Source organism: Dendropsophus ebraccatus, chromosome 15 (assembly GCF_027789765.1).
Source record: "Dendropsophus ebraccatus isolate aDenEbr1 chromosome 15, aDenEbr1.pat, whole genome shotgun sequence".
NCBI lineage: Eukaryota > Metazoa > Chordata > Amphibia > Anura > Hylidae > Dendropsophus > Dendropsophus ebraccatus.
The window spans coordinates 74,515,049-74,532,483 of record NC_091468.1 but is presented as its reverse complement, the minus strand read 5'-3'; the positions used below and the strand labels follow the sequence as shown (position 1 = coordinate 74,532,483).

General features: G+C 45.2%; 1 long non-coding RNA gene across 1 annotated transcript; it reads right to left on the bottom strand.

Moving 5' to 3' along the window:
* Window positions 1-6,500: 6,500 nt before the first annotated feature.
* Window positions 6,501-8,704, bottom strand: LOC138774404 (uncharacterized). Its single transcript, XR_011360305.1, has 3 exons — window positions 8,559-8,704; window positions 7,286-7,367; window positions 6,501-6,894 (listed from the first exon to the last, which is right to left on the bottom strand). It is a non-coding gene; the product is annotated as an uncharacterized lncRNA (long non-coding RNA).
* Between the last annotated feature and the right edge of the window lie 8,731 nt (window positions 8,705-17,435).

Sequence of the window (17,435 nt, the reverse complement as noted above, 5' to 3'; positions counted from 1 at the left end):
AACAGCTGGAGATCCTTTACACAGAAAGATTTATCTGACAGATTTTTTTTAAGCAAAAGCCATAAAAAGACTATAAACAGAGAACAGGTCATAAAGGGAAAACTAAGATTTCTCCTCTTATCACATCCATTCCTGGCTTTGGCTTCAAAAATCTGTCAGATAAATGTCTCTGTGTAAAGCGCCCTAACACTGTAACTATTAGTCGGCCTAAACTGCTCGAGAACTTGTGTATGTTCTGGCAAACAGTGTCCCGGGCCGGGCCAAAAATGGTCTTAAAGGGGCGGTGTGATGAAGCAGGTAATATCAGGTGTGCACCACATACATAGGGGCTGTGATTAGTGAAGAAGATCACATCACTGCGTTACTTTTCTCTCCCTTGGCTTCCATAGCCAGGACAATGGAGGCCTCCGGTTGCCATGGCTACCATACAACCATTGCAATCGTTTCGCAAAGCTCCAATGGCGGCAGCATCTATAGGGTTATCTGTCAGGATTGCAGCATGGCTCCGGTCCCAGCAGTTGCCCCGCTTTGATTGACAGCCAGGACCCGCAGTAGAGCCGGCGGGCACAGCCACTGCATCCGTGTCTGTGTCTATCCATGGGAGAATACATGCAGGAATGGACTCAGAGTTACGCTCATTTGTGGGAACAGGTTAAGGCTTTAACCACAGACACACACTTTAATCTAGGCCGCTGCCAGTTTTTGGATGTTGAAGGAAAGTGTAATAAATGCCACAAGTCGTGTTAAAAGTTTTTTGCACAAATAAAACTCTATTTGTAAAATACAATCCCAGGCCTATCGTGGCTCATGGAAACGAGCTGCGGGATACACCCGCACCCAGAGCTGCGGGATACACGCCGCACCCAGAGCGCGGGGATACACCCGACACCAGAGCTGAGGGATACACGCCGCACCCCAGAGCTGAGGGATACACGCCGCACCCAGAGTGAGGGATACACGCCGCACCAGAGCCGAGGGATTACACCCGCACCCAGAGCCGAGGGATACACGCCGCACCCAGAGTCCGAGGGATACACGCCTCACCCAGAGCCGAGGGATACACGCCGCACCCGAGCCGAGGGATACACGCCGCACCCAGCGCTGAGGGATACACGCCGCACCAGAGCTGAGGGATACACGCGCACAGAGCTGAGGGATACACGCCGCACCCAGACCGCTGCGGATACCCGCCGCACCCAGAGCTGCGGGATACAACGCCGCACCAGAGTTGCGGGATACACGCCGAAACCCAGAGCTGCGGGATCCCGCCGCACCCAGAGCTGAGGTGATACACGCCGCACCCAGAGCTGAGGGGATACACGCCGCACCCAGAGCTGAGGGATACACGCCGCACCCAGAGCTGAGGGATACACGCCGCACCCAGAGCTTGAGGGATACACGCCGCACCCAGAGCTGAGGGATACACGCCGCACCCAGAGCTGCGGGATACACGCCGCACCCAGAGCTGCGGGATACACGCCGCACCCAGAGCTGAGGGATACACGCCGCACCCAGAGCTGAGGGATAAACGCCGCACCCAGAGCTGAGGGATAAACGCCGCACCCAGAGCTGAGGGATAAACGCCGCACCCAGAGCTGAGGGATACACGCCGCACCCAGAGCTGAGGGATACACGCCGCACCAGAGCTGAGGGATACACGCCGCACCCAGAGCTGAGGGATACACGCCGCACCCAGAGCTGAGGGATACACGCCGCACCCAGAGCTGAGGGATACACCCGCACCCAGAGCTGAGGGATACACGCCGCACCCGAGCTGAGGGATACACGCCGCACCCAGAGCTGAGGGATACACGCCGCACCCAGAGCTGAGGGATACACGCCGCTATAGAAGAGATGACGCTATAGAATCAGTAAAAATAAGGAAGAACATTCACCACTGCAACATTTCTCACTTCCCTTTCAATAACGAATGTCTGACACAGCTGAAAGGCCGATTATGTTCTAGATCTAGTAATAATATCATTAGCATTATACTATATATCTGTCAAATAAGATCCCATAGATGTCCCATATCAGCTATATACGCCCTGTACTGGCTATATACGACCCATATCAGCTATACATGCCCCATATCAGCTATATACGCCCTGTACTGGCTATATACGACCCATATCAGCTATACATGCCCCATATCAGCTATATACGCCCTGTATTGGCTATATACGACCCATATCAGCTATACATGCCCCATATCAGCTATATATGCCCTGTACTGGCTATATACGACCCATATCATCTATACATGCCCCATATCAGCTATATACGCCCTGTACTGGCTATATACGACCCATATCAGCTATACATGCCCCATATCAGCTATATACGCCCTGTACTGGCTATATACGACCCATATCAGCTATATACGCCCTGTACTGGCTATATACGACCCATATCAGCTATACATGCCCCATATCAGCTATATACGACCCATATCAGCTATACATGCCCCATATCAGCTATATACGCCCTGTACTGGCTATATACGACCCATATCAGCTATACATGCCCCATATCAGCTATATACGCCCTGTACTGGCTATATACGACCCATATCAGCTATACTTGCCCCATATCAGCTATATACGCCCTGTACTGGCTATATACGCCTATACCAGCTATACATGTACTATATTAGCTATATACGCCCTGTACTGGCTATATACGCCCCATATCAGCTATACATGCACTATATCAGCTATACGTGTACTATATCAGCTAAGACGCCCCATGTCGGCTATACATGCACTATATCAGTTATACGTGTACTATATCAGCTACAGACGCCTCATGTCAGCTATACATGTACTCAGTGGCGGTCTTTGGCACCAAGCACCCCAAGCGATCGCTTGGGGCCCCCAACATCCAGGGGGGCCCCCACGCTCCGCTCTTGTGCTCAAGACTGCTGGACAGGGCCGCTGCCCCGCTCGCTGCTGCCATCTGAACTGTAACTATGAGCACTCGTAATGAGCGCTCATAGTTACATGCAGCAGCACTGACAGGGCGGGAGACATTGGCCCCCTTCCTGTCAGTCACTCTTGTGGCTGCAGGAAGTGTTTTCCCTGCGGTCACAAGTGGCAGCTTTGTCCTTGTGGTGCCGGCGCTGCAGTGACATCACTGGAGCATCGGCGCCAGGACAAGGGGAATGCGGCCTCTTGTGATCGCAGGGAACACCCTTCCTGCGGCCACAAGAGTGAAGAGAAGAGGAGACGCCCGGACCCAGGTGAGTATAAGTGTTTGTTTTATTGTGTTATATACTATATGGGAGGGGGAGCACACAGGGGTCTGTTTAACTGGGGAGCGCACATCAGGGGTCTATATAAATGGGGGGAACACAGAGGGGGGCTATATAACAGGGGGAGCACACAGGGGGGCTATAGACTACTGGGGCATCACAGAGGGGTCTATATACTACTGGGGCAGCACACAGGGGTCTATATACTACTTGGGGCAGCAGAATAGGGTCTATATACAACTTGGAGAGCACACAGGAGGTCTATATCCAAGTGGGGGAGCACACAGGGGGGCTATATACTACTGGGGGAACATACAGGGGGTCTATATACTACTTGTGAGGCACACAGGTGGTCTATATATAACTGGGGGAGCACACAGGGATCTGTATACTACTGGGGCAGCACACAAGGGGTCTATATAATACTGGTGGGGCACACAGGGGGTCTATATGCTACTGGGGGAACCACACAGGGGGTTTATATACTACTGGAGGAGCACACAGGGGTCTATATCCAAGTAGGGGAGCACACAGAAGGTCTATATCCAAGTGGGGGAGCACACAGGGAGGCTAAATACCCCTGAGAGAGCACACAGGGGGCCTATATACTTGTGGGGGAGCACACAGGGGGTATATACAACTGGGGGCAGCACACAGGGGGTCTATATACAACTGGGGCAGCACACAGGAGGTCTATATACAACTGGGGCAGCACACAGGAGGTCTATATAATTCTGGGGGAGCACACGGGGGGCTATATATAACTGGGGTAACACACAGGGGTCTATATACTACTGGGGGAAGCAAACAAGGGGTATATTCTACTGGGGGCAACACACAGCGGTCTATTGTTTTGGAACGCGTGTCGAGGGGGGGGGGGCCCAGACATAACTTCGCTTGGGGCCCCAGAAATGCCAAGACCGCCCCTGCGTGTACTATATCAGCTATACATGTACTATATCAGTTATACGTGTACTATATATGCTACAGAGAGACGCCCCATGTCAGCTATACGTGTACTATATCAGTTATACGTGTACCATATCAGCTATATGTGTACTATATAAGCTACAGACGCCCCATGTCAGCTATACGTGTACTATATCAGTTATACGTGTACCATATCAGCTATACATGTACTATATATGCTACAGACGCCCCATGTCAGCTATACGTGTACTATATCAGTTACCGACAGAGGGAAGAGACATGAAGAACTTGCGGCTTTTTATCTCTCTGCGTGATTCTCTTCCTTCTGCATTTTCCACTGAACAGAAAGTGCAGACATCTTCTTTGTTTCCGTATGGCGGCCCCCCGATGACTACCCCAGGGGTGGGAGGATCAGGACGTGTGGAGGATTAGGGAACGTTTCCTTCCTTCATCCTTCGCACCATTTCCGTGATATCAGGAGTTTATTCCTTACGGTGCACGGACCCCCCCACCCCACACCCCACACACACACAGTGCACTGGGGGGCGGATCAGTGCAGGGGGGGGGGGGGGGCGGGGGGGATTGTCCGGCCCTCCGTGCACCATAAATCCTCATTAGCATAAGGAATAAACTGATAATCTAATTATAGGATTGATATGAGCTGCAAACCCTCCGCCATGTGATCAGCGGGAGACGGTGACATCCCAATCCTCCAGCTTCTCACATATAACCGACTACCGGCTCAGGAGCCCACCCCAGGCGGATTTCAGTCATATACACACACATAGTGACAGTATATATATATATACACTCACTATATATATATATACACACTACACTACACTGTATACAAACAGTGGCCGAGGTCGCTCCAATCACGTCACCGCTATTACCGGGACAGGCGTCCGGACCTCTCACCACATGAGCCGGTACTTACCGCAGCTGCCAGATCCGCCAAACCCAAAGAAGTTCGCTGTCAGCCCCGACAATATAGTGTGGAAAGACGAGCAACTCATCTACTTCCTTGTGTGCGCGCCGGAACTCTGCTGCCCCCTTGTGTTATCATTGGTCAGGACAGGCTATAGTATATGCAGTGCGGAACTCTGCTGCCCCCTTGTGTTATCATCGCTCAGGACAGGCTATAGTATATGCAGTGCCGGAACTCTGCTGCCCCCTTGTGTTATCATCGCTCAGGACAGGCTATAGTATATGCAGTGCCGGAACTCTGCTGCCCCCTTGTGTTATCATCGCTCAGGACAGGCTATAGTATATGCAGTGCGGAACTCTGCTGCCCCCTTGTGTTATCATCGCTCAGGACAGGCTATAGTATATGCAGTGCGGAACTCTGCTGCCCCCTTGTGTTATCATCTCTCAGGACAGGCTATAGTATATGCAGTGCAGAACTCTGCTGCCCCCTTGTGTTATCATCTCTCAGGACAGGCTATAGTATCTGCAGTGCGGAACTCTGCTGCCCCCTTGTGTTATCATCGCTCAGGACAGGCTATAGTATATGCAGTGCGGAACTCTGCTGCCCCCTTGTGTTATCATTGGTCAGGACAGGCTATAGTATATGCAGTGCGGAACTCTGCTGCCCCCTTGTGTTATCATTGGTCAGGACAGGCTATAGTATATGCAGTGCGGAACTCTGCTGCCCCCTTGTGTTATCATCTCTCAGGACAGGCTATAGTATCTGCAGTGCGGAACTCTGCTGCCCCCTTGTGTTATCATCGCTCAGGACAGGCTATAGTATATGCAGTGCCGGAACTCTGCTGCCCCCTTGTGTTATCATTGGTCAGGACAGGCTATAGTATATGCAGTGCGGAACTCTGCTGCCCCCCTTGTGTTATCATCGCTCAGGACAGGCTATAGTATATGCAGTGCGGAACTCTGCTGCCCCCTTGTGTTATCATTGGTCAGGACAGGCTATAGTATATGCAGTGCGGAACTCTGCTGCCCCCTTGTGTTATCATCTCTCAGGACAGGCTATAGTATATGCAGTGCCGGAACTCTGCTGCCCCCTTGTGTTATCATCTCTCAGGACAGGCTATAGTATATGCAGTGCGGAACTCTGCTGCCCCCTTGTGTTATCATCTCTCAGGACAGGCTATAGTATATGCAGTGCCGGAACTCTGCTGCCCCCTTGTGTTATCATCTCTCAGGACAGGCTATGGGTACCTGTGCAGTGGAAGTCAATGGGAAACTGATCAAAACATGTGCTAGTGGTCTGCCATGCTGTCCCCCCTCCCATTCCCCACAGTGGGCTGCCTCCACGCTGGACCCCCCCCTTGATTTATGGTACTGTAAGGAGAGTCATGAATTTGACAAATTTTCAAACTTTATTACACAAAATGGCAGATGATTTATGGTTTATGATGTTTATCAGACAAGGTCCTGGGGGTCCTGGAGGTCCTGGGGGTCCTGGGGGTCCTGGAGGTCCTGGGGGTCCTGGGGGTCCTGGAGGTCCTGGGGGTCCTGGGGGTCCTGGAGGTCCCGGGGGCCGCGGGGGAGACAGGAAGATTCAATCTTTACAATTTGGAAAGGAAATAAAAGTTCCGTTCATGTCTGTAAAATCCAAATAAAAAATAGGGAATTTCTCTTCCAGTCTTCTTGTTTCTATCCACGTTACATAAAGCGGCACCCCGCAGACAGGAACAGCACCGGTGTCTCAGCGGAGCCCCCCCTCATTGTGTCAGCAAGCTCAGCTTTGCTTTCTGGGGAGAAACATATAAAAACAACAAATCAGATAATGACATAAAATATATAAGTGACAAACGTTACTGACCTGATATAAATGATCAAAAAACAAATATGTAGGTGTTATATACAGGTATACAGGATACAGATACTAACTATATATATATATATATATACACACACTAGATACCGATACTATATATACACTGTATACTGATACTCTCCATATACATATACAGATACTATATATACACTGTATACTGATACTCTCCATATACATATACAGATACTATATATATACTGTATACTGATACTCTCCATATACATATACAGATACTATATATATACTGTATACTGATACTCTCCATATACATATACTATATATACACTAGATACAGATATACTTACAATTCCTGACTCGTGTTTCGGTTTCACTATAATTGACGTCTTCTCCTTTTTTTTCTTATAAACGTCTTCTGCTTCTTTCAACCTGAAAAATATGTTATAAGTCAGCACAATGTCCGGGCACGGCCCCCCAGGTCAGCACAATGTCCGGGCACGGCCCCCCAGGTCAGCACAATGTCCGGGCACGGCCCCCCAGGTCAGCACAATGTCCGGGCACGGCCCCCCAGGGTCCAGCACAATGTCCGGGCACGGCCCCCCAGGTCAGCACAATGTCCGGGCACGGCCCCCCAGGTCAGCACAATGTCCGGGCACGGCCCCCCAGGTCAGCACAATGTCCGGGCACGGCCCCCCAGGTCAGCACAATGTCCGGGCACGGCCCCCCAGGTCAGCACAATGTCCGGGCACGGCCCCCCAGGTCAGCACAATGTCCGGGCACGGCCCCCCCAGGTCAGCACAAATGTCCGGGCACGGCCCCCCAGGTCAGCACAATGTCCGGGCACGGCCCCCCAGGTCAGCACAATGTCCGGGCACGGCCCCCCAGGTCAGCACAATGTCCGGGCACGGCCCCCCAGGTCAGCACAATGTCCGGGCACGGCCCCCCAGGTCAACACAATGTCCGGGCACGGCCCCCAGGTCAGCACAATGTCCGGGCACGGCCCCCCAGGTCAGCACAATGTCCGGGCACGGCCCCCCAGGTCTGCACAATGTCCGGGCACGGCCCCCCAGGTCAGCACAATGTCCGGGCACGGCCCCCCAGGTCAGCACAATGTCCGGGCACGGCCCCCCAGGTCAGCACAATGTCTGGGCACGGCCCCCCAGGTCAGCACAATGTCCGGGCACGGCCCCCCAGGTCAGCACAATGTCCGGGCACGGCCCCCCAGGTCAGCACAATGTCTGGGCACGGCCCCCCAGGTAAGCACAATGTCCGGGCACGGCCCCCCAGGTCAGCACAATGTCCGGGCACGGCCCCCCAGGTCAGCACAATTTCCGGGCACGGCCCCCCAGGTCAGCACAATGTCCGGGCACGGCCCCCCAGGTCAGCACAATGTCCAGGCACGGCCCCCCAGGCCCTCCGGACAGGTACGCAGAGATGAGTGAACAGCTGACCCCCACCATCACACCTGCAGTTGTTTAGCTGTTTTAGTGCGGTTCTTTAAGGTTTGGTTCATAAATTAGAGAACCTCCCGAGTCGATAGCTTGGAAAGTTCTCTCATCTCCAGAACGGATGACTACAACGGCCGCAGTTCCAGGTCACATAGGTTCCATTGTCACTTACCTTTCCTGCAGTATTAGCCGGCTTTGTTTCTTCCAGCAATCTTTAAAGTCGGAGCTAAATTCGTGCCAAATAGAAAAGAAAGAACCGGGCGACACCTCCTTCTCACCGATTTTTGGTTTTACACAGAAATAGGCGGCAGTTTCCAGAAATCTGTAAAACAACAAAACATTAATCTAGTAACATAAGCAACATGGAGAAGACGACGCATAGAATGGAGAAATCCAATGGGGACTGTAACACGGACCTGGTATTTATAGGCACATGCCGTTTTCTAGTACCTGATATTTATAGGCACATGCCGTTTTCTAGTACCTGATATTTATATGCACATGCTGTTTTCTAGTACCTGATATTTATATGCACATGCTGTTTTCTAGTACCTGATATTTATAGGCACATGCCGTTTTCTAGTACCTGATATTTATATGCACATGCCGTTTTCTAGTACCTGATATTTATATGCACATGCCGTTTTCTAGTACCTGATATTTATAGGCACATGCAGTTTTCTAGTATCTGATATTTATAGGCACATGCAGTTTTCTAGTACCTGATATTTATAGGCACATGCTGTTTTCTAGTACCTGATATTTATAGGCACATGCCGTTTTCTAGTACCTGATATTTATAGGCACATGCCGTTTTCTAGTACCTGATATTTATAGGCACATGCAGTTTTCTAGTACCTGATATTTATAGGCACATGCCGTTTTCTAGTACCTGATATTTATAGGCACATGCCGTTTTCTAGTACCTGATATTTATAGGCACATGCCGTTTTCTAGTACCTGATAGTTTGGGTTCATGTGAACCTTAAACAAACTGCACTAAAACAGCTTAATGATTGCAGGTCTTTCACTATTTTAGAATGGTTCAAAATATTCATTCATCTATACTTACCTGTCCCGGCTCCCTTGGTGTTCTCCTTCTCCAGTGTCTCCCTGAAACTGCCAAAATCCAGCTCAGCAAATCACCGGCCGTAGGGCTGTCCTGTCCCAGTCAGTGATTGGCTGAACGGGCTGGAGGTGGCTGAAGACACTGGAGACCAGGAGGAGGACGCCGGGGAGCGTGGACAGGTGAGTATACAATTTTTTTTTTAGATGTTCAGATGCCATCTGTCTGAACTTGTTCCAAACTTTGAAAAAGTTCTGTAATGAACAAAACAAAAATTTAATCTTGTTTCACTCATCTCTATTATTATTATTTAATTTTGAAGTCATGTCAGAGCGCTGTATATATGGTAAACCATACAAAGCGTAACCTAAAATGAAGCACAGACCACATGAAGTATATTAGTGTTGAGCGAGTACTGAAATAATCGACTCGAGAAAAAAGCACTTGAGTTTATACCGACCGACCAGGCATCTTCTCTCATCTCTTCCAGTGGCTGAGGTGGGACAAGGCCGCAGCTGCTCATTGGCTGGGTGGAGTCTCCAGCAGGGTTGTCCCACCTCAGCCACCGATTGGCTCATTAAAGAAAATGGAACAGAAGAAGGAAGACACCGCACGTTGGGATCCTAGGAGGGTCAGTTGACCACCTTCCTCCCAACATTTAACCTTACAATGAATATTCTGGCCCTCAAGGAGTTAAGTGGACATGCTATGCGACCCTACTTAATCCTCTGGGGGCTCAGGCTGGCTCCCAAAAGGTTAAGTGGGGTCGCATAGCATGTCCACTTAACCGCTGGCAGCCAAATTGTCCAGTCTGACTAACAGAGGTCAAGTGTACACTGCTGTGCTGAGTGCACTGCGCCCGCCTCAGCAAGGAAGGGGTTAAGTACAGGATAGCAAATTGTCAGACTGTGAGCAGCTCTCTGGCGGCGGGATACTCACCCGGTCTCCTTGCTTCTAACTTCACTATGGCCACTCATCGAATAAGGCGGCGGGACACCACGGCAGTGACAGAACTCTCAGGGTCAGACTGTCACCTTCAGGCTAACCAGGGACAGCAGAGCGGGGGGGGGGGGGCACCTGGTTAAATACTCCAGTGGTTTTGATTGGACTCAAGTAATACTCTTGAGTATTTTTATACTCACTTGACACTAGTGAATAACACAATGTGTCAATGTGTAAAATACAACTTAAAAGGGGTTATCCAGCGCTACAAAAACATGGCCACTTTTCCCCCTCTCCTGTCTCCAGATTGGGTGGGGTTTGGGACTCCATTGAAGTAAATGGAGCGGCAGGGACAAGTGCGCAGGAACAGCAGGGATGAGTGTGCAGGAACAGTATACACCCTATACACTCTAGGTTATACCCTATACTATATACCCTATACTATACTATATACCCTCCATTATACCCTATACTATATACCCTCTATTATACCCTATACTATATACCCTCTATTACACCCTATACTATATACCCTCTATTATACCCTATACTATATACCCTCTATTATACCCTATACTATATACCCTCTATTATACCCTATACTATATACCCTCTATTATACCCTATACTATACTATATACCCTCTATTATACCCTATACTATACTATATACCCTCTATTATACCCTATACTATATACCCTCTATTATACCCTATACTATATACCCTCTATTATACCCTATACTATACTATATACCCTCTATTATACCCTATACTATATACCCTCTATTATACCCTATACTATATACCCTCTATTATACCCTATACTATATACCCTCTATTATACCCTATACTATATACCCTATACTATATACCCTCTATTATACCCTATACTATATACCCTATACTATACTATATACCCTCTATTATACCCTATACTATATACCCTCTATTATACCCTATACTATATACCCTCTATTATACCCTATACTATATACCCTCTATTATACCTATACTCTATTACCCTATACTATATACCCTCTATTATACCCTATACTATATACCCTCTATTATACCTTATACTATATACCCTATACAATATACCCTCTATTATACCCTATACTATATACCCTCTGTTATACCCTATACTATTACCCTCTATTATACCCTATACTATATACCCTCTATTATACCCTATACTATATACCCTCTATTATACCCTATACTATATACCCTCTATTATACCCTATACTATATACCCTCTATTATACCCTATACTATACTATATACCCTCTATTATACCCTATACTATACTATATACCCTCTATTATACCCTATACTATATACCCTCTATTATACCCTATACTATATACCCTCTATTATACCCTATACTATACTATATACCCTCTATTATACCCTATACTATATACCCTCTATTATACCCTATACTATATACCCTCTATTATACCCTATACTATATACCCTCTATTATACCCTATACTATATAACCTATACTATATACCCTCTATTATACCCTATACTATATACCCTATACTATACTATATACCCTCTATTATACCCTATACTATACTATATACCCTCTATTATACCCTATACTATATACCCTCTATTATACCCTATACTATATACCCTCTATTATACCTTATACTATATACCCTATACTATATACCCTCTATTATACCCTATACTATATACCCTCTATTATACTCTATACTATACTATATACCCTCTATTATACCCTATATTATACTATATACCCTCTATTATACCCTATACTATACTATATACCCTCTATTATACCCTATACTATATACCCTCTATTATACCCTATACTATATACCCTCTATTATACCCTTACAATGAATATTCTGGCCCTCAAGGAGTTAAGTGGACATGCTATGCGACCCTACTTAATCCTCTGGGGGCTCAGGCTGGCTCCCAAAAGGTTAAGTGGGGTCGCATAGCATGTCCACTTAACCGCTGGCAGCCAAATTGTCCAGTCTGACTAACAGAGGTCAAGTGTACACTGCTGTGCTGAGTGCACTGCGCCCGCCTCAGCAAGGAAGGGGTTAAGTACAGGATAGCAAATTGTCAGACTGTGAGCAGCTCTCTGGCGGCGGGATACTCACCGGTCTCCTTGCTTCTAACTTCACTATGGCCACTCATCGAATAAGGCGGCGGGACACCACGGCAGTGACAGAACTCTCAGGGTCAGACTGTCACCTTCAGGCTAACCAGGGACAGCAGAGCGGGGGGGGGGGGGGGGCACCTGTTAAATCTCCAGTGGTTTTGATTGGACTCAAGTAATACTCTTGAGTATTTTTATACTCACTTGACACTAGTGAATAACACAATGTGTCAATGTGTAAAATACAACTTAAAAGGGGTTATCCAGCGCTACAAAAACATGGCCACTTTTCCCCCTCTCCTGTCTCCAGATTGGGTGGGGTTTGGGACTCCATTGAAGTAAATGGAGCGGCAGGGACAAGTGCGCAGGAACAGCAGGGATGAGTGTGCAGGAACAGTATACACCCTATACACTCTAGGTTAAACCCTATACTATATACCCTATACTATACTATATACCCTCCATTATACCCTATACTATATACCCTCTATTATACCCTATACTATATACCCTCTATTATACCTATACTATATACCCTCTATTATACCCTATACTATATACCCTCTATTATACCCTATACTATATACCCTCTATTATACCCTATACTATTACCCTCTATTATACCCTATACTATACTATATACCCTCTATTATACCCTATACTATACTATATACCCTCTATTATACCCTATACTATATACCCTCTATTATACCCTATACTATATACCTCTCTATTATACCCTATACTATACTATATACCCTCTATTATACCCTATACTATATACCCTCTATTATCCCTATACTATATACCCTCTATTATACCCTATACTATATACCCTCTATTATACCCTATACTATATACCCTATACTATATACCCTCTATTATACCCTATACTATATACCCTATACTATACTATATACCCTCTATTATACCCTATACTATACTATATACCCTCTATTATACCCTATACTATATACCCTCTATTATACCCTATACTATATACCCTCTATTATACCTTATACTATATACCCTATACTATATACCCTCTATTATACCCTATACTATATACCCTCTATTATACCTTATACTATATACCCTATACTATATACCCTCTATTATACCCTATACTATATACCCTCTGTTATACCCTATACTATATACCCTCCATTATACCCTATACTATATACCCTCTATTATACCTATACTATATACCCTCTATTATACCCTATACTATATACCTCTATTATACCCTATACTATATACCCTCTATTATACCCTATACTATACTATATACCCTCTATTATACCCTATACTATACTATATACCTCTATTATACCCTATACTATATACCCTCTATTATACCCTATACTATATACCCTCTATTATACCCTATACTATACTATATACCCTCTATTATACCCTATACTATATACCCTCTATTATACCCTATACTATATACCCTCTATTATACCCTATACTATATACCCTCTATTATACCCTATACTATATAACCTATACTATATACCCTCTATTATACCCTATACTATATACCCTATACTATACTATATACCCTCTATTATACCCTATACTATATACCCTCTATTATACCCTATACTATATACCCTCTATTATACCTTATACTATATACCCTATACTATATACCCTCTATTATACCCTATACTATATACCCTCTATTATACTCTATACTATACTATATACCCTCTATTATACCCTATATTATACTATATACCCTCTATTATACCCTATACTATACTATATACCCTCTATTATACCCTATACTATATACCCTCTATTATACCCTATACTATATACCCTCTATTATACCCTATACTATATACCCTCTATTATACCCTATATTATACTATATACCCTCTATTATACCCTATACTATACTATATACCCTCTATTATACCCTATACTATATACCCTCTATTATACCCTATACTATATACCCTCTATTATACCTATACTATATACCCTCTATTATACCCTATACTATATACCCTCTATTATACCCTATACTATATACCCTATACTATATACCCTCTATTATACCCTATACTATACTATATACCCTCTATTATACCCTATACTATATACCCTCTATTATACCCTATAATATATACCCTATACTATATACCCTCTATTATACCCTATACTATATACCCTATACTATATACCCTCTATTATACCCTATACTATACTATATACCCTCTATTATACCCTATACTATATACCCTCTATTATACCCTATACTATATACCCTATACTATATACCCTCTATTATAGCCTATACTATATACCCTATACTATACTATATACCCTCTATTATACCCTATACTATATACCCTCTATTATACCCTATACTATATACCCTATACTATATACCCTCTATTATACCCTATACTATATACCCTCTATTATACCCTATACTATATACCCTATACTATATACCCTCTATTACACCCTATACTATATACCCTCTATTATACCCTATACTATATACCCTCTATTATACCCTATACTATATACCCTCTATTATACCCTATACTATATACCCTCTATTATACCCTATACTATATACCCTATACTATATACCCTCTATTACACCCTATACTATATACCCTCTATTATACTCTATACTATATACCCTCTATTATACCCTATACTATATACCCTCTATTATACCCTATACTATATACCCTATACTATATACCCTCTATTACACCCTATACTATATACCCTCTATTATACCCTATACTATATACCCTCTATTTACCCTATACTATATACCCTCTATTATACCCTATACTATATACCCTCTATTATACCTTATACTATATACCCTCTATTATACCCTATACTATATACCCTCTATTATACCCTATACTATACTATATACCCTCTATTATACCCTATACTATATACCCTCTATTATACCCTATACTATATACCCTCTATTATACCCTATACTATATACCCTCTATTATACCCTATACTATATACCCTCTATTATACCCTATACTATATACCCTCTATTATACCCTATACTATATACCCTCTATTATACCCTATACTATACTATATACCCTCTATTATACCCTATACTATACTATATACCCTCTATTATACCCTATACTATATACCCTATACTTATATACCCTCTATTACCTATACTACTACTATATACCCTCTATTAATACCCCTAATACTATATACCCTCTATTATACCTACTACTATATACCCTCTATTATACCCTATACTATATACCCTCTATTATACCTATACTATATACCCTCTATTATACCCTATACTATATACCCTCTATTATACCCTATACTATACTATATACCCTCTATTATACCCTATACTATATACCCTCTATTATACCCTATACTATATACCCTCTATTATACCCTATACTATATACCCTATACTATATACCCTCTATTATACCCTATACTATGTGGTCCTTTTACACTTATCATTTCTCCAGGGAAATGATTTTTTTCCCAGAATGAGGCCCCCCCAACCTCAACTCTATGTCAACCTCAACCTTCTTTATATACCTCTTATTGCGAGATTTCCAAAAAGAGGGCAAAGCACTTAGGAATAAAACATAACTTTTAATTAGATATTGATTAAAAACGTATACAATGCCACAAGCAGGGCCGTTTCTAGGTAATTTTAACTACAGGGCGAGTCTTTCTAAAAGCGCCCCCCCCCCCCCCCCCCAGGCGATGTCGGGGGGGGGGGGGGGCGTTTGTTACTAGGGAGAAGCAGTGTATGTATTATGGCATAGAGCACCCAACCCTTTTCAATTTGGGGCAAAAAAAAAGTCGGTTACTCACGGGTGACGTCTTCTTTGATCTGAGGCGTCACTTCCCCTTTTCCTCTGTTTCTGGCCCGGACCCCCATGACAATTTATTGCAGCCACAATACATCTCTTCTGAACCTGCCAGACAAACATCTTAGGCTCCGCACTTTTTCAACAACTCCTACTTTTTTTTGTGTCATCTGCAGTAAAGTCAGTAGGTATGTGGGTTGCCCCCTGTATCTAGGATCCTCTGCTGTGTCCCCCCATATAGTAATAATGTCCACAGGCCACCCTGTGTGCATCTGTTTAGAAGTTAGGCCTCCCTGTGCAGGATGACCCCCCTCCCCCAATAGGTAGTGTCTGCAGTGTAGCTAATCCCCTGAATGTAGTCTACACAGCACGTAGCAGGTAGGGATCCCCCCAATAGTAAGCCCACCAGTATGTAGTATTCCCTCTGCAGGTGATCCCCCGTTAGTTAGCCCCCACCCCTTAGGCATTTAGCCATAACCCCTGTAAGTAATCTCCCTGTTAAACATCCCCCCCTATATACAGTAACACCCAATATAGGAGACATCCCAGTTTAGGTAGTTAGTTAGCCCCCCAGCAGATAGCATCCCCATGGTAGCATCTCCCCTGTTAGATTCCCCCCCCCCCCCCCCATGTAGGCATCTCCCCTGTTAGATCCCCCCCCATGTAGGCATCTCCCCTGTTAGATCCCCCCCCATGTAGGCATCTCCCCTGTTAGATCCCCCCCCCATGTAGGCATCTACCCTGTTAGATCCCCCCTATAAATATATATACATCCCCCTGTTAGATCCCCCCCCATGTAGGCATCTCCCCTGTTAGATCCCCCCCCCAATGTAGGCATCTCCCCTGTAGATTCCCCCCCCCCCCCCCCATGTAGGCATCTCCCCTGTTAGATCCCCCCCCCCCATGTAGGCATCTACCCTGTTAGATCCCCCCTATAAATATATATACATCCCCCCTGTTAGATCCCCCCTATAAATATATATACATCCCCCCTGTTAGAATCCCCCCATATATATATAGGCATC